Raw genomic sequence first — 19196 nt, 5'->3', positions numbered from 1 at the left:
CTAGGCAAATAACAAATGTGCCATTCGTTTGTTCTCTTCCTTTCCCTTTCCAATGCTGAATTAACCTTGTGAAATCCGAACTCTGAGGATCCGCAAATTCACTGCTTTCTGAACAAGGCTATAATTAAGACAGACAGACGGCATCTCTTAAGACAGACAGACAGCATCTTGTTAACAGTTGATTAGCTCTGGAAAGTGTAACTAAGCCAAACTGACGGCATCTCTTAAGACAGACAGACAGCATCTTGTTAACAGTTGATTAGCTCTGGAAAGTGTAACTAAGCCAAACTGACGAGCTTTCTCATTATTCTCCCCTGCATCACTCAATTGTTACTCAGTCTCTCAGTCAGTCAGCACCTAGAAGTGTGTAACATGTGTTCCAAAGACAGATTACACCCAGTCCCTAAACAAAACAGAAATGTAAAAGGAAATCCCTTTTAGTGCCAGAATGCTACTTCTCTGATCACACCGAAACCTGAATTTGGAGAAAAGCCATTCACAAAGTTATGCTGAAAGAGCTGGGCCAACCGTGCGTCTCGGTGAGTGCGGGGACGTCACCCCAAGACCTCTTCTGGTTCAAAGCTGACACTTACTGCAGTGGGGCTTTAGGACTAGGATATTTTAATGTGGCCTTGAAATGTATCCAAATACGAACAAGAAAGCTGTGACATTTTCTGATAACCTGGTCAAGGAAATTGAGAAAAGACCCTGGTGAGATAGGTGCAGTCCAGGTTGAAGTTCACTCCTGGTTTTACCTCAAAATTTAAACAAAGCACAAGTCAAGGAGAGTTGTTTGTGCATCTGGGCGTGCACCCTAACTAAGGTGTGGGGTGAGGAGTGTTCTCTGCGGAATAGCATTGCTAGAGATGGCAGTACGAACCCAAGAAAATACTCAAGCCAGGAGGTCCTGACAAGTTATATGAAGGGAGGGAAGGGGAACTGACACTTGTTCACACTCTGCTCTGTTCCAGGCCCACGTGATTTCCCTGTGTTTACATTCTCATTTACCCCATCCTCACACATATACAATGTTCAGAGTCTGAGGCTCAAAGAGGTCAAGTGGTTCTCAGCAGTATATTCTGGAGAACTGTGCGTGCTCAGGCATTAACAACTCCAGGGGAGACACAGAGAAACTCTGAGGCTCTGATGCTTGAGGTCAAACTGAGATTGTTTAGGAACTTTTCATACCAGTACCTGAATGCTGCTGCTGCTAAGTCACTTCAGTCGGTCTGACTCTGTGTGACCCCATAGATGGAAGCCCACCAGGCTCCTCTGTCCCTGGGATTCTCCAGGCAAGAATACTGGAGTGGGTTGCCATTTCCTTCTCCAATACACGCATGCATGCTAAGTCGCTTCAGTCGTGTCCAACTCTGTGCAACCCTATGGACAGCAGCCCTCCAGGCTCCTCTGTCCACAGGATTCTCCAGGCAAGAATCCCGGAGTGGGTTGCCATTTCCTTCTCCCAGTACCTGAATGGTATATGCTAAAGTTGGTGTTAGTTCATCACAAACCTCTCTTCAGGCCTATAACTCTATGTTAGTAGACCTTAAAATATAGGCAATGTGAAGACACGTGGATAGGAAGGATTATTACCTTTAGATCTGAGATGGGTTTTAAAAGAATATGCTGGTGGTCATGATACACCAATGGCAGCTTTGGGTTTCAGTGGCATGGCTATCAATATTCAAAGGTGTACTGATGGTGAGAAAAAAGTATTTCTGGGACTGTGGGTCATGACTCCACCTTTACGGGTTTTTCTGACTAGCCCTGAGAAAAGAGCACATGTGTAGCCAAGGTCTGTAGGGGGACAAGGCTGTTAGAAGTGTTAAGAAGAGGTGAGGGACTATGCATGTTAAGAAGCAAATGCCCTCAAGGTAGCTTATATAGATGGTTTATCTTTAGGAAACAGAGATGTCTCATGAAATCGCAGGCACGCAGGAGAGGTGTCCAGGCCTCACAGGGAGGAGGAAAAAGGAAAGCCACCAGGAACAAGGAAACTCCTTGTATTTCTGTCTCTCTGTGTGTGTCTCCCTCCCCATTAGCACAGCTGCTTCTGTTTCTCTTGCACATGGCTCAACACAGCTGCCACCAAATGGCACCTGCAGTTCCAGAGTCTACAAAGTTATCCTGGAGTTCTTAATTCTTTGTAACAGACAATTCTTTCCCAAGGAGATTAAGAGATACACCAAAAACAAAAGCAGAGGCTCCTGGCTTTCTGAAAATGTGTTTTATTGCTTCTCCCTCTTCCCATCTCTAGATTCTGAGGAAAAAAGAGAGAGGGATGGGAAAAGTGACGTGACCTCCCCTCTGGCTGTTGGCCTAGCCTGCTTTGAAGAAGGACGGAGCCCTCGTGGGTAACAAACAGGTTCAAGCAGCTTTCACTCTCTTACAGATGGGTAGACAACAAGGTGTGAAAGTGAAGTGCAAGCGTTAGTCGCTCAGTTGTATCTGACTCTTTGCAATCCCATGGACTGCAGCCCACCGGCTCCTCTGTCCGTGGAATTCGCCAGGCAAGAATATTGGAGTGGGTAGCCATTCCCTTCTCCGGGGGATCTTCCCAACCCAGGGATCAAACCCAGGTCTCCTGCACTGCAGGCAGATTCTTTAACATCTGAGCCACCAGGGAAGCACAGATTGGAGACAATAAGGTGTACTCACAGAATTCTGAGCCAGTCATTCCTTGTGGGTGCTCTGTTTTGGGTGGATTGTTTTAAGGTTTTGGAAACTCATTTAGGTGATCCTGTATTCAGAGACCTAGCCTTCCTCTCTGTAAAGGGTCTCCTCAAAATCAATCCTCCATACAGAAGTCCTTCCTCAGCCACAGTTTCCCTTTCTATGTTTCAGCTACCCACAGTCAGCGATGGTCCAAAAATATCAAAAGGAAAATTTCAGAATTGGGTTTCCAACCGCATACCATTCAGAGCAGCATGATCAAATTTTGCAGCACGCTGCTCCATCCCACCCCACGTGGACATCGTTTGCTCCTGGCACCCAACCGCCACCATCACCCCAACTCCAGACCCAGGGCCACCCAAAGCTGACGACGCTCCTCCTGACATAGTGTCAGGTCTAGAGTAGTCTACGTCACAGTGTCAGGGCATCTACATCCCTTTGTCTCACGTCGCAGGCACTTTACCATCTCACAGGAGCACAAGAAGAGTGAATGTAATGCAGTAAAGACGCTTGGAGCTCGCCACCACCAGAGAGTCCATGAGCCCCAGCAAAAGATCCTGCCGGGCACTGTGGAGACTCCTCGAGCCGCAACTAAGACCTGAACAGCCACACGCTTGTTTTTAAAAAAGGTATTTTGAGAAAGAGATCACATTCACACAACTTATCACAGTATATTGTTGTAACTGTTCTGTTTGTGTTATTAGTTATTGTTGTTAATCTCTTACTGTGCCCAACTTGTAAATTAAACTTTACGGTACATATGTGTATATCGGAAAAAACATAGCATGTAATAGGGTTCAGTACTATCTGTGATTTCAGGGAACCACTGGGGGTCCTGCAAAATATCTGTGTATAAGAATGGACTACTGTACTCTGGATCCCTGCCCCGACAGATAGCTTTATTTATTTAGCATTAAATACCTTTTTTTTTTTTTTCTGCATACCATCCCAGACACCAAATTATGCTCAGCAATTTGGACAGCTTACAAATGTAAATTAAAAACTTTCTTTTTGACTAATAGAAAAATAAACTAATAATCTTCAAAAACATAACAATCAATATTCTATGACAAAATATTATTTAAAAGATCAAAATAACATCGAATAGACCTCCAAAAAGGTTGAAACCTGTCTTCAAACCCTTCCCTTCAAAAACTAGCTAAACAGAATCCATGTCTCCATTTCTAAATTACCAGAAAAGAGAATCTGACATTACTTGAGTCTCATTTCTCCCCCTGACCAGGGTCAGAGTAGCCCAACTTGTGAGTCAGAACACAACCGTCCAGAGGAGAACTGACCTAGAAGTCAGTCCTTCTAAATTAATTAGAAGGCAATTAATTTTCTGATAATAGTAAACAGATAGTTAACAGATTTTAATAGGGCTTTGAGACCCCAAAGTATAGATACCAAGGTATCAAGATAGGCCACGCTAAGGCCTAAATGAAAGAAGTGTTTGTCTTTATCATAAAATGGAAAGTTAAAGCTGGAATACACAGGGGTAGTCAGATGCAGCTGATATTTAATGGAAAAAGGTCAGGTCAATTCAGTTCAGTTGCTCAGTCGTGTTCAACTCTTTGGGAACCCATGGACTGCAGCACGCCAGGCCTCCCTGTCCATCATCAACTCCCGGAGTTTACTCAAACTCATGCCCATTGAGTTAGTGATGCCATCCAACCATCTCACTCTCTGTTGTCCCCTTCTCCACCTGCCTTCAATCTTTCCCAGCATCAGGGTCTTTTCAAATGAGTCAGCTCTTTGCATCAGGTGGCCAAAGTATTTCAGCTTCAACATGAGTCCTTCCAATGAATATTCAGGACTGATTTCCCTTAGGATGGACTCTATACAGTCAGCAAAAACAAGCCCGGGAGCTGACGGTGGCTCAGATAATGAACTCCTTATTGCCAAATTCAGACTTAAATTGAAGGAAGTAGGGAAAACCACGAGACCGTTCAGGTATGACCTAAATCAAATCCCTAACGATTATACAGTGGAAGTGAGAAATAGATTTAAGGGACTAGGTCTGACAGAGTAACTGATGAACTATGGACGGAGGTTCGTGACACTGTACAGAAGACAGGGATCAAGACTATCCCCAAGAAAAAAGCAATGCCAAGGTGAGAGCTGGGGCCATATAAAGCTGCTGGGATGGAAGCAGCAACAGTACAAACCATGCCGCCTAGTGCCCAATGGTAATGACAAATGCATCCTTACCAGGAAACTGTTTTAAAACAAACAACAGCTTTATGGTGATAAAACTCACGTACCATACAATTCATCCACTTAAGTGTGTAATTCACTGGTTTTTAGTATATTCACAGAGTTGTGCAACCATAACCACGATCAAGTTTAAACATTTACATTACCTTAAAATTAACCCCACATCCCTTAAGTCCTCCTATGATTCCTCCCTGATCTCCCTCTACGGAACCTCTAACCTACTTTCTGTCTCCAAAGACTTGCTTATTCTGGACATTTCACATAAATGGAAATATACAATCTGTGATCCTTTGTGTCTGCCTCCTTTCACATAGCATACTGTTTTGAAAGTTCATTGTTTCATGTTTTATCAAAAATCAGTATTTTATTCCTTTTTTGGTTGAATAACATTCCATTGATGAATATACCACATTTTCTTTATTCATTCAATAGTTACACATTTCAGGTATTTGCACTTTTTGACCATTATGAATACTGCTGCTAGGAGCACTTGGGTACAAGTTTTTATGCGATATATGTGTTCTCTTCATATTTATCTAGAGGTGGAATTGCTGGGTCATATGGTAACTCTATGTGTAACTGTTTGATGAATTGCCAGATTGTTTTCCAAAGCAGTTGCACCATGTTGCATTATGCATTCTGCAACAGTAGTATATGGGGATTATGATTTTTCCATATTCTCACCAACACTTGTTATTATATGTCTTTTTGATTATAGTCACCCTAGCAAATTTGGAAAACTCATCAGTGGCCACAGGACTGGAAAAGGTCAGTTTGCATTCCAATCCCAAAGAAAGGCAAGCCAAAGAATGCTCAAACTACCGCACAATTGCACTCATCTCACACGCTAGTAAAGTCATGCTTAAAATTCTCCAAGCCAGGCTTCAGCAATACGTGAACCATGAACTTCCAGATGTTCAAGCTGGTTTTAGAAAAGGCAGAGGAACCAGAGATCAAATTGCCAACATCCGCTGGACCATCGAAAAAGCAAGAGTTCCAGAAAAACATCTATTTCTGCTTTATTGACTATGCCAAAGCCTTTGACTGTGTGGATCACAATAAACTGGGGAAAATTCTGAAAGAGATGGGAATACCAGACCACCTGATCTGCCTCTTGAGAAACCTGTATGCAGGTCAGGAAGCAGCAGTTAGAACTGGACATGGAACAACAGACTGGTTCCAAATAAGAAAAGGAGTACGTCAAGGTTGTATATTGTCACCCCGCTTATTTAACTTATACGCAGAGTATATCATGAGAAATGCTGAGCTGGAGGAAGTACAAGCTGGAATCAAGATTGCTGGGAGTAATATCAATCACCTCAGATATGCAGATGACACCACCCTTATGGCAGAAAGTGAAGAGGAACTAAAAAGCCTCTTGATGAAAGTGAAAAAGTTGGCTTAAAACTCAACATTCAGAAAACTAAGATCATGGCATCTGGTCCCATCACTTCATGGCAAACAGATGGGGAAACAGTGGCTGACTTTATTTTTCTGGGCTCCAAAATCACTGGAGATGGTGACTGCTGTCAAAATTAAAAGACGCTTACTCCTTGGAAGGAAAGTTATGACCAACCTAGATAGCATATTAAAAAGCAGAGACATTACTTTGCCAACAAAGGTCCGTCTAGTCAAGGCTATGATTTTTTCAGTGGTTATGTATGGATGTGAGAGTTGGAGTAAAAAGAAAGCTGAGCGCCAAAGAATTGATGCTTTTGAACTGTGGTGTTAGAGAGTCCCTTGGACTGCAAGTAGGTCCAACCAGTCCATCCTAAAGGAGATCAGTCCTGGGTGTTCATTGGAAGGACTGATGTTGAAGCTGAAACTCCAATCCTTTGGCCACCTGATGCAAAGAGCTGACTCATTTGAAAAGTCCCTGACGCTGGGAAAGATTGAGGGCAGGAGCAGAAGGGGACAACAGAGGATGAGATGGTTGGATGACATCACCGACTCGATGGATATGGGTTTGGGTGGACTCTGGGAGTTGGTGATGGACAGGGAGGCCTGGCGTGCTGCGGTTCATGGGGCTGCAAAGACACGACTGAGCAACTGAACTGAAGTGAAGCAGGTATGAAGTAGTACCTTATTGTGGTTCCGATTTATATTTCCCTGATAGCTAATGATGGTGAGCATCTTTCCGTGTGCTTATTGGACATGTGTATATCTTCCTTGGAGAACTGTTGATTCAGATCCTTTGCCCATTTTTAAGATGGATTATTTGTCTTTTTTATAATTATGTTGTATAGTTCACTGGATCAGTTTTAAGGCATGGTTTTATAGGTCGTTCCTGACTACCTAAACCTACTTTTCCACAGTTCTCATGATTCTGTGAGCTACCAATACTCTTCGAATAAAACCATTTTCTCCTTAAATCTGTCACAGGTAGTTTCTATTGCAACTGAAAACCCTGACTGACAGACTCTGGAACCCAAAGCAGCACCTTCACCTAGAGAAAATCACTTACTTAAGGCTCTGCTTACGTAAGGCATTTGTTCAGTGGCAGTATTGTTACTAAAGCTTGGGTTTCTGAATCCATGATTTTAAATTCTTAAACTATGCAAACTCAGTTCCACAGCAATTTAGGGGATTGACAAGTGGAAACTTTAGCAGGCTGAGCAGCAAGTAGGAACTGCAGCAAAGAGAAAGAGAATAACCTTAAGAAGTGGCTGCCATTTCTTGCCATTTTCCTCCAAGATAAAGTAGGTTGTTGAATATTGTAAGTTATTCAGATGATAAGGCCCTGACTGATGCTGGTAGTCCTCTGCCTTGGTCCTGCATCTCCCTGTCAACAATCTAGGTTGCTATCCAGGGATTCCATGAGGATTTTCCTTCAAAGCATCCATATGTAAATAAAATAAGAGTCCAGATTCTATCAGCCTGAAACAGGAGGAAAGAGGGCAGGGCATAATCTTTAAAAGAATGACATAGCCCTTGAGGATGCAACATAAACGTTATACCCAACTAGGTCCAAGATGGAGAAAGATTCGACTCCCAGTAGATCTTGAGCCTCATTATATGCTCATTGTAATACATTAACACATTAAATGACACACTCATCAATGCCATGGCAGTTTCAAGGCTGACCATAAAAGGCCAAAGGGTGGATGGTGGCCCAAATCCTGGAAATCTCCACCCCTTCTCCAAGATAGCTAGAATAATCCTCCCACTCATTAGCCTATGAAATTATCCAACCCCCAAAAACCAACCACCCCATATTTCACCGTTGAGATGCACTGCATTCTGTGTATGGACTGTGTATCTCTCTAAATGAATCTACTTCTTACCTATCACTTTGTATCTCGATTAATTCCTTCTGTACTGAGTGAGACAAAGAACCTGAACTTCAGCAAGTCCTGAGACCAAATGTGTCTCAACGAAAGACAGGGGTTCAAATCCCAATCTGAGTTTTGGCTGTGTTTGAGTCCCGACCCACATGTTCAAGCCCCAATGTGAGTTGCACAGTTTCAGGCCAAGTGAACTACACATTTGGTTATCAGGCAATTTTAGTTCAGATATCAACACTGCTAATTCTGTGCATGCTTTCCCCCCACCCCCATGCCTCTCTTGTATCCTGACTCTAAGGAGTCAAGGAAGTAAGAGTATGGCTCCCTCTCAGGGCTGGGAGTTTGGAGAAAGCTGCCTTCTGCACCTGTCCCCTCAGCTCTCCCCTCTGAGCAGGACAGACAGGGGCACAGCCACAGTGCCAGTCTGCCTGCAGTGCCCTCTCACTCCTCTTCCACGTGCTCTCCTTCCCCTTCCTGGTCCCCCCTTCTCTCAGCAGGGTCTCTGAGATTCTACATTTGAAGGGAATTGTCCCAAAGGGAATTCAATCTAAAATAGATGCTGATAGGTTTAAACTATCAACTTTCTCAAAGACATTTGCATTTCTACACCATTAACCTCTTCTATTGACTTTCATCTTCCAAATTTAAAGCCCACTCTCAGTTCTCATTCTCCATGGCCCTGTTTGGGTGCCTAAGAACAAGATGCTCCACACCTAAGTGGTATCCATCTGAGAGGAGGAAACCTGAGATCCTGGAGTAAAACAGTTTGTTGTGCAAATCCCTCGCCTAACCACCATTTCTTAAGCACCTACTGTGTGCCTGACACTTTGCTCGAGCTGCTGGGGATGCAGCAGAGAAGAGAAGCAAGACCCTGCCCTCATGCAGTCTCCACTCTAGCGGGAGCAAAACCCAATAAATACACAAAAACATACCATTCAGACAGTGATAGCGCCGTGAAGAGGAATGTGAACCAGTGAGCGGAGGGATAGCAAAAGATGGGAAGACAGCCCGCTGGGCAGGCTGTCTAGCGTGCAAGCCTCTTGAAGAAAGTGACATTTGCACTGAAATGGATTTGGGGAAGACGGGTCCCAGGAAGAGAAAACAGCAAGTTCCAGGAGGCAGGAACAGGCTTAGCACAGCACACAGGAGGTTCAGAAAGAAGCCAGCGTGGCTGGAATGCAGTGAACACAGCGGAAGGGTACAGGATGAGCCAATAAGTAAGCAGGTCAGGTAGGGCCTTGGAAGCTATGGGGTTCCAAGAGAGGTTATCTTGCCCCAAGTCACATGGTTGATAAATGGCAGAGCCAGAATGTAAACCAGGTCTTTTCAATCATATCAAGTGTTTCTGCATTGTAATCTGGGTTATGCCCAAAATTGTGCTGGATGAAGAGAGGTTACTGAAGTCCTTCATGGAGATCCTAAAACTCTAAGAAGAGACAGACTGTTGTCTCACTCTCTCTCCTCATTCTCTCTTGAATTAAAAAAAAAAAAAGAAACTAGATATGAAAAATTCAGAGTGTATCATGCTAAATCAAATACAAATTCTGTCTTTTAAACAGAGAATCTGAATTTTATAGATATTACAAGTAAACATCTATTGAACATTTATCATACGATCCCGTAGAGCATGCAGCAAAGTTATTTTGGTGTTGCTATGTTTGACCTTACGAAAATTCAAGCACACAGTATTGCCTAACATCTATTTTTAAACGTTAAGTCCTACTCTCCCTATTACATATTAGGAAACTTAATATAGCTGAGGTGCTAGTTAGGATTAGCTACTACATAGATTATCTGGGACTTTCATGCTTTGCTTATAAAAGGAGAAATAAATTGAAATAAATATTTTTAAAAGTAACTTTATACACTAATAAAAAAAAAGAAATTAGCTAATACAAACAGATGTGTGTACAGTCTTGAGATGAGCACTGAACTCATGAGAGTTCCAGCACTGGCTCTGCCAATAGACTAAGGTCATAATCCTAGTATACTTATTAGCCATCTGACGTTAGGTAAATTACTCAAGATTCCCTTTTCTCGTCCATCAAATGGGGGTGAAAACAGTACCCTACCATAGAGCTACTGTGGAAATAACCCAAACTAACAAGTGACCATGAGTGGAATAGACTATCTATTCCTTGAGTTGATGTTGGTTTCCCTTCCTTCTCTGGGTCTCTTGTTCACTCATCAGAAGCATAAGCAGGTCAGGGAAATGGTGCTAAAGTCCTGTCTAGAGTAAGCATCATCAGCAGCCAGGCTTTCCTGCAATATGTGGACCACAGGGCAATGACACCTTCTGCTGTAGGCAGATAGAGAAGTTGCTAGCAAGATGACTTGGACACTGACAGAAAACTCCCAGGGAAATGAGCAAGGAGGCTTCAGAGACTAGGACTTGAAGGACCAGTATCCTATCAGAATCCTGCCTCTACTCTCCAGGTCCAATTCATTTTACCAACACATTCACTTCAACTAAGTACTTGTGAAATTATTTGTTTAATGTCTGCCCTCTCCAGAGACCAACTTCTAAAGGTTAGGAACTCTGTTCTCTTCACTCTTCCAGTTGTTGTCGTTGTTGTTGTCCAGTCACTACGTCAGGTCTCACTCTCTGTACCCGTGGACTGCAGCTCGCCAGGCTTCCTGGTGCTTCACTACCTCCTGAGTTTGCTCAGATCTGAGTTTTCTCAGATTCATGTCCACTGAGTCAGTGATGCCATCCAACCATCTCATCCTCTGTCGTCCCCTTCTTCTCCTGCCTTCAATCTTCCCCAGCATCAGGGTCTTTTCCAATGAGCCAGTTCTTCACATCAGGTGGCCAAAGTAGTGGAGTTTCAGCTTCAGCATCAGTCCTTCCAATGAATATTCAGTGTTGATTTCCTTTAGGACTGGTTTGATCTCCTTGCCGTCCGAGGGACTCTCAACAGTCTTCTCCAACACCATTCCAGGTCTAATTTACTTTGCTTTGCACACAATAGGCCCTCAAAAATTATTTGTTGAATGAATGAGCCTTTTCTTCTTTTTTTTTTTTTTCAGGTGAACTCTTTTATTTTTTTTTTAGAATTTATTTATTTATTTATTTTTTTTTTTCAATTTTAATTTAAAAAAATTATACATGTGTTCCCCATCCTGAACCCTCCTCCCTCCTCCCTCCCCATACCATCCCTCTGGGTCGTCCCAGTGCACCAACCCCAAGCCTTTTCTTATAGTAGATACATTTCTGAAATTCAAGGTGCCTCAAATTTGGCAAAGCTAACCTGTGGCATTGCTCCTCCTGCATCCATTTTGTTCCAAGTGGCCTGAAGGGGCCTTAAACTGATAACAACCTCCTCATGCAAGAACATACCCTGGAGATAGTCCTCAGAGTAAATTTCTGACATGACTTTCCCAACAGTTCTTGTGATCAATCATCACCCCCTCCTTCCAGGGCCTTCTCCTTTATGCACACCTTAGAAAAGACCCCTGGAAGTTAACCAAAGTCCCACTCATTTTGGTTTAAATTGACAGCTCCAACCTTAGCCCAAGAACCCACACCATTTTATTCATAGGCCTAATAAAGGCATGTATCTCAGATTCTGCCTCTCTCTCTACCTTGACCTCCCCATGTGGTCTCTTGAGGTATGCCATGCACTTCCTCCATGACTTCTCTTGCAGTTTTTTGCTGAACTGCTGCTCACCATCCAGCACTCTATGTTCCTCTTAATAAATGTTAATTTTACAAATTCATAATAGGAGGAAATTAATTTCATTTACAACTCAACGATTTTAAGTGCCCTAGTGAACTCAGCCAATAAGAAGAAATTTGTGATCAATGAAACTTTCGGTTTAGCTGTGTATTTTTTTTTTGTAAAGAGAAGTTTACCCAAACTAAGAAAACACAATAGTGACTCCATGAGAGGGCTTTGAGTGTTTAGAGTTTGGCAGCATCAATTAATCTTCCCATATATCTTAGACTTTATCAGACCAGGACATGGAATTTTGGAACTGAGTACATTCCAGTTGTCTTAATAGAGGACTTTACTCTGGGCAAAGAGTAAAGCCTATTCTTATCCATCCATCTATGATCTGGCTCAAAGGTTAGTCTAGGGGAGGTTTCCCAACAAGTCACAGAAGGGGGAAATGATAACCACAGACATCCTAATTGAACAATCCTTGGTACTTATCACTGTCCCCTCCAAGCTATTGTGTTTCCAGAGTCCTTGGCTATTGTCAATTGAAAAATGAATGGTCAGCAAGTAATGAAAGTCTATTTAATCTAACAGGTTCAACATCCCAACTAAATGTGCTTCTTGAGGGAGTCTGGATGACTTGCATTCACCTACTCATCCATCCATTCACTCATTATTCATAATGTTAACTTATTAATTCAACAAATATTCCCAGTCCTGAAGATCCTAAGTGATTCTGGATGAAAAAAAGAAAGCTGAGACAGAGCAGGAATTAGCACAAGAGCCAGAACCAGGAACTAAAGGATATGTAATCACATATTGTGTCTGGAATATCTTTCTGCCTAGCTTCAGGTTCACCTGGGCAGAATCTTTCTACATTTCATTTTAAGAAGAATATATGTCTTTTCTCTGCTGCTGCTGCTAAGTTGCTTCAGTCGTGTCCAACTCTGTGCGACCCCAGAGACGGCAGCCCACCAGGCTCCCCCGTCCCTGGGATTCTCCAGGCAAGAACACTGGAGTGGGTTGCCATTTCCTTCTCCAATGCGTGAAAGTGAAAAGTGAAAGGGAAGTCGCTCAGTCATGTCTGACTCTTAGCGACCCCATGGACTGCAGCCTACCAGGCTCCTCCGCCCAGGGGATTTTCCAGGCAAGAGTACTGGAGTGGGGTGCCATTGCCTTCATTTGTTAATGCCCTTAGTGTAGTGCTTATGACATTATGTTGGAATTAACTGCTTCTTCTCACCAGGCTGTGAGCTTCTTTGGAAGGAACTGTGCCATCCAATCACATGACGTAGGTCCCTCATGCCTATCACAGGGTCAAGCATATAGAATTTGTTATTAATGAACAGTTCTCTTGATTCCCAGCGAAGTTAGTGGGTTTCTAGGTATTATCCGGCTCATTCTTGTCCAGTATGGTATCCACTAGCCATCTGCGGCTCCTGATCACTTGAAATGTCACTCTGGGGTTGGGGGAGTTGGAGGGGCAAGAATTGAGATGTGTGATAAATGTAAAACACAAATTTCAAGACTTTGCATACAAAAAAATAAATTATCCCATTAAGAGTTTTTATATTTATTACATGTTGAAATGATAATACTTTGGATATTGAGTTAAATAAATATTAAAATTAATTTCACCTTTTTCTTTTTACTTTTTAATATAAATTTAAATTATACATGTGGTTCACATTATAGTGATTTTATTATCCAATAGAAATATTGGATTCTCTAAGTTTTGGAGTAGGAAGGAAGGGAGATTTGGTTACACTGTCTAAAATGAGTCAAGGCTTTAATTGAGCCTATGTTCAGAATATGTCAGGAAGATAAGATACCTTTTGTTTTGGGAAAGTTCTATCAGTTAATGTGCTACATTTTAGTAGGTTTGCTGTTTCAAAGGAAAAGAAAAATCCAGCTCTTTCTGTAGTCCCCTATACTAAGTCAAAGTCTCACCAAGGGCATGTAATACCCGTGCAGCCAACACTTAAATAGCTCTTCAATTCCTGGCTTCAAGAGCCTCTGTTTTATCTTCTCTCCTCCCTCAGTCTCTGGCATCCTAAGCAGTCACCCGTCCCATCTCAGCCCTTTCCACTGACCTCAAAAGAGGGCTGTCTCAAATAACACCCTTGTCAAAACACCTAGGTAAGCACAGCAGTGGGAGACATCATATAAATAGATACATGGCAACAGAGTGCTCCACACTGATAAAACCATTTATAAACTCGCCTCACCTTCCGATAGGGTTGTTTCTTATAATGATTAATTCAACATAAATGTCACTAATAATTTTAATTCTATCAGCTTTGCAGACCTTTTTAAACAGGCACTAAGCTTCCCTGGTAGCTCAGATGGTAAAGCGTTTGCCTACAATGCAGGAGACCCGGGTTCGATCCCTCGGTTGGGAAGATCCCCTGGAGAAGGAAATGGCAACCCACTCCAGTATTCTTGCCTGGAGACTTCCATGGACCAAGGAGCCTGGTGGGCTACAGTCCATGGGGTTGCAAAGAGTCAGACACGACTGAGCAACTTCACTTCACTTCACTTCAAGCTGCAAATGAAGGTAATTTTTAAGTTTTTGGTACTGCTACAACAAAAATCCTTTGTGCTTAAATACAGAAATTAAAACTGACCAACAAAAAAGATCCAAAACAAAAATTCTGAAAAATGTCCAAGTGATCTATGAAAGTGTTAGTCACTTAGTCATGTCCAATTCTTTGTGACCCCATGGCATGTAGCGTGCTAGGTTCCTCTGTCCATGAGATTTCCCAGGCTAGAATACTGGAGCAGGTTGCCATTCCCTTCTCCAGGGGATCTTCCTGATCCAGGGATCAAACCTGGGTCTCCTGCATTGCAGGCGGATTCTTTACCGCCTGAGCCACAAGGGAAGTCCCAGGGATCTGTGAGAAAGACCAAAAGCTAGGCTTCGTCAGACTACAGTCAGAAAAATAAAAAAATCATGAATGTCTATTTACATATCTCCCTCCACACTGGAGACCATAAACTTCGAACATTTAGTATAGCATTTGGCACACAGCAGGTGTTCAGTGAGTATATGAATATACAGAGATGCTTACTATTTAATGGGATAATGCCCTCTCTATGTTCTTCTTTTCTGAACCCTGAGTGGTATGGTAGGGAGAACCCAGCTTCCCATATTACTCAGAACAAAATCTGAAGACCTTACCATGGCCTACAAAGTCCTACATGATCTGCAACCCCACCACCTTTTAGACTCATTTCCCATTGAAGTGAAGTGAAGTGAAGTGAAGTGAAGTCGCTCAGTCATGTCCGACTCTTTGCGACCCCATGGACTATAGCCTACCAGGCTCCTCAGTCCACAGAATTTCCCAGGCAAGAGTACTGGAGTGGGTTGCCATTTCCTTCTCAGGGGATCTTCCCAACCCAGGGATCGAACCCCAGTCTCCCGCACTGCAGGCAGATGCTTTACCAGTCTGAGCCACCAGGGAAGCCCATTTCCCATTACTCTCCCCATATATATCTGCCCCAGCAACCTGACCTCCCTGTGTTCCTCAAACAAGCCACAAACATTCCTGCCCCAGCACCCTTGCACCAGCTCTCCTCTTTGACTAGAATACTCATTCTTCAGTCTCTACTCAAACGTCACCTCCTCACAGAGGCTTTCTTCACCACCTGATCCAAAACAGCGTAACCCTTCTCTGCTGTATTTGTCCTCCTATCACTTAATGCCACCTGATATACTACATATTTGCTTATTTGTCTCCCCAACCTGGAAAGCCACTCCCAGGAAGGCAGGGACTTACTTGGCTCCTTTTGTTCACTACTGTATCCTCTACGCCTGGTAAGTGCCGGGTGCATAGTAGGAGTTCAATACATAGTCGTTCAATGAATAAACAAATGAACATTGGAGTCCAGACACCTGGATCTAGTCTAATTCTGAGGCTAAAAAGTTGTGTGACTTCAAACAAATATCCCCTGACACTCAGTTTCTGAGTGTAAAAGGGTTGGTTGGGAAAAGATGTGTCTATAGCCTCTCGTAGCTCTCAAATCCTGCAGGTTTTATAGAGATGCTTTTAACATACGAATTTTGTATGAAGTTTTAGCAATATGAAAATCTTTTTCTAACACCCACAATCAATGAGCCCTCTGGGCAGTTCATTATGATTTGAAGATGCTGCTCCAAAGGCCCAGGATGAAGCCTTTCCCGATCCCTGTAGGCAAGACAGACCCCAGGACTTCCCACCTACTCTGAGGTATTTTATACAGACCTTTCCTTCTTTAAATTTCATTTAACAGTTAATGACATAATTATGTTCATCTGTTTCTCCACCTAGAATGTGACTATCTTGAGGACAGTAACGGAATTTTAGTAATGTTTGTATCCCCATCACAGTCCATGGCTCTAAGTAGGCATTCCATGAATGTTTAGTGAATGAATGAATACAGGAAAGCCAAGTGGAATAGGACCATTTCTTATACTGAAAATAGAGACATCTTTCTCCCCTCATTGATGAATGGTGGAGAGAAGGTAGTTTTACTGCCAATAATGTAAGAAACTACAACTTACTGGGAACCTACTAAAGGCAAAGCACTCTTACACATGTCCATATAGTTTATTTAATTCTATGACAACTTTATGAATTAGGAATTATCACTAACTACCCCTTTTCATACATCTGTAAAATTATACTGTTTTACAGATGAGGAGTACGGTGCTCAGAGAGGATAGAGAATTTGCCCATGATGGAATGGCAAAACGGAGTTTCCACTCAGGCTTCTCCCTGTCAACAATATTCGTATCACTGAATGATACATCAGAAAGATAACTTTCTGGTCCAGTATAAGTCCTGGTGTGTGTAATGGTTATCTTTTTCTACTTTAAAATTAAAGGTGATTCCACCCCCCCACCCAGGATTCAAAGGTGGCTATAGATAATTCTATATATTATTCCTGGAAGGACCAAGAAAAGATACACAATCAGATGATGCTTTGTATCTTTCAAATTTTAAAAAAATGAAGTTTTTTTTTTCTTATAATAAAGTGCACTATCTGTTCATTAGAGAAACAACAAAAAATACAGGTAAAAACAAAAGTTTAGTTGACATTACCTCATCACTCAGAGACAACCACTACTAACTTTTTTTAACCTTAAGGTTAATAAGTTACCATAACCTTTATTATGCTATTTATTATGTTAACCTTTACTAACCCTTTAAGCCTTTGTCCAATACATAATGTACTTTATGCTGCTGCTAAGTCACTTCAGTCATGTCCAACTCTGTGCGACCCCAGAGACAGCAGCCCACCCGGCTCCGCCGTCCCCAGGACTCTCCCTTAAAGAAATGCAGACAATGTTTCCCCAGGACTCTCCCTTAAAGAAATGCAGACAATGTTTCCCCAGGACTCTCCCTTAAAGAAATGCAGACAATGTTTCCGCTCAAGAAGAGAAAAACTTCCACTGTTATTCCAAAAGAAGAGATCTTTCCTTTTCCTCTAATCTTTTCACGTAAAAGCTAGTTGGAGCCATTCAAGTTTCCTTATTGCAAGGAAGTATCTCTCCTCCAAAAGAAAGAAGGTGGCGGAAGTCTAACAGTGGCTGACAGTAAACAGACCCAGCATTTTCAGGCCTTATACCTCAGTAGATATGTAAAGCCTCAGTTTTCTCACATGTAGCAGGGCACTTACCTCACAGTGTGGCTGGGAGGGTTTAAAATGAGAAAACAGGGACTTCCTTGGTGGTCCAGTGGCTGGCACTCTACAGTCCCAGAGCAGGGGGCCGGTGTTCAATCCCTGGTCAGGGAACTATATCCCATATGCCATAACCAAGAGTTCACACGCCACAACTAAGACCTGGCACAGCCAAATAGGTGGATTAACTAATTAATTAAAATAAAACATTTTTTAAAATAGGTAAGATAAAATGAGAAAGCATATGCAAACACCTAGCACCTAGCCTGATAAAGAGTAAGGGAGCCCTCTCTTAACTCTAAAACTTGAATGGAGGAGCTGAGAGGAAGACTGTCTCCTTATTCTTGCCATAAATTAGAGAATATCCCAAGCTCTCAATTCTAGTCTCAGAAGAAAGAAGAACTTTAGGCCACATTTGCAAACTCATGCCCATCAAAATGGTTTGGGTTTTGATCACACTTCAAGGCAGAAGAAATTTAGGGACTCCCAATTCCCAGGAGTTCCTCCTGCCTGGCGTCTCTCTCCTGAAAGGAGCTATAGCTGCCACTTCCTTACCCATGGCCCCCACCGTGGAGCAACCCCTACACATCTCCTTTCTCTCTGCTTCTGCCTCTCTGATCTGAGCCCTGCCCTAACCCAACTTTTCAATCTGCCAGTGAGTCTCATTAATACCACTCTGTTCTCCTAAATCCTGTTCAGAACTTTACTGATTTCTTGTTACTTACGTCATCAAATCCAAAAATTTTTTAATGGGATGGTTTTCAAGACCTCCATCATCATCTACCTCTTCCCTCATGCTTTCCTCCACTCCACTCATTCTGTTTGGCTTGGTGTCCACCTTACCATGTGTAGTCACAGCAGGCTGAAGCTTACTGTGGATAAATCAACTCTTTACCTGAAGACCCTGACCTCTGTCAAAAGGCAATGCAACCCCAAAGTGGTACTCTGAACTGCTGTCAGCTGCTCACATTTAAAAAAAAATTTTTTTTTTGGGGGGGGGGCGGGGAACGTGCATCGCATGGCATGTGGGATCTTGTTCCCTGACCAGGGATTAAACCTGCAGCCCCTGCAGTGGAATCTTAACCACTGGACCACCAGGGAAGTCCCAGCTGCTCACTTTTTAGCGTAAACAAGTTTTCAGATTCTCTGCGGGCCAATTTTGGTTGGGCAAGGACAGCGGGAGCCTGGACACCACTAAGGGAAAAGGGCTATCAAAGCTGGGATGGACAGACGCGCCTTCCCAGTACAACCCGGGAACCACACGTCCCTCCTCCTGCTCCATCTCCCAGATGCCTTCTCTTCTGCTGTTCCTTCCTGCACCTCTTGCCCATTCTCCAGGGCCCACGTCATGCCTACCAATCTGGAAGGCAGTCACAGGCCTACACACCCTCCTGACCTTCCACAGCACCCAGGCTGTCCTTCCCACCGCTCTCGTGTATCTAGCACATCGTCTCACGGTCCCCATAGTGTTTCCTAACTTCTTCCAGAAAGTCTTTGAGGGCAGGGACTGGGCCTGCTCCCCACTTGGTAAACATGCGACCGACATTCCAGACATCTGGGGACACTTCACCCTCAGCAGCGCCATTCTGTGGGCGATTTCAGCTCCAGCGCTGCTGGTCTCCGTTGGGAGCACTTTCACCTTTGGGGGACATGGGCTCTCTGGGGCTCTCTGCAGTGATGCACATCCATCTGTCAC

The 19196-nt window shown here is 43.1% G+C and overlaps 1 protein-coding gene across 1 annotated transcript in view; it reads right to left on the bottom strand.

The window, feature by feature from the left end:
* The window catches only part of CMYA5 (cardiomyopathy associated 5), a 104129-nt gene that overhangs the window by 83805 nt on the left and 1128 nt on the right, over nucleotides 1-19196 (bottom strand). The gene's annotated exons all lie outside the window — the stretch shown is intronic.

This window comes from Bos indicus x Bos taurus, chromosome 10, assembly GCF_003369695.1.
Source record: "Bos indicus x Bos taurus breed Angus x Brahman F1 hybrid chromosome 10, Bos_hybrid_MaternalHap_v2.0, whole genome shotgun sequence".
NCBI lineage: Eukaryota > Metazoa > Chordata > Mammalia > Artiodactyla > Bovidae > Bos > Bos indicus x Bos taurus.
This window is presented reverse-complemented; position numbering and strand designations above follow the sequence as displayed.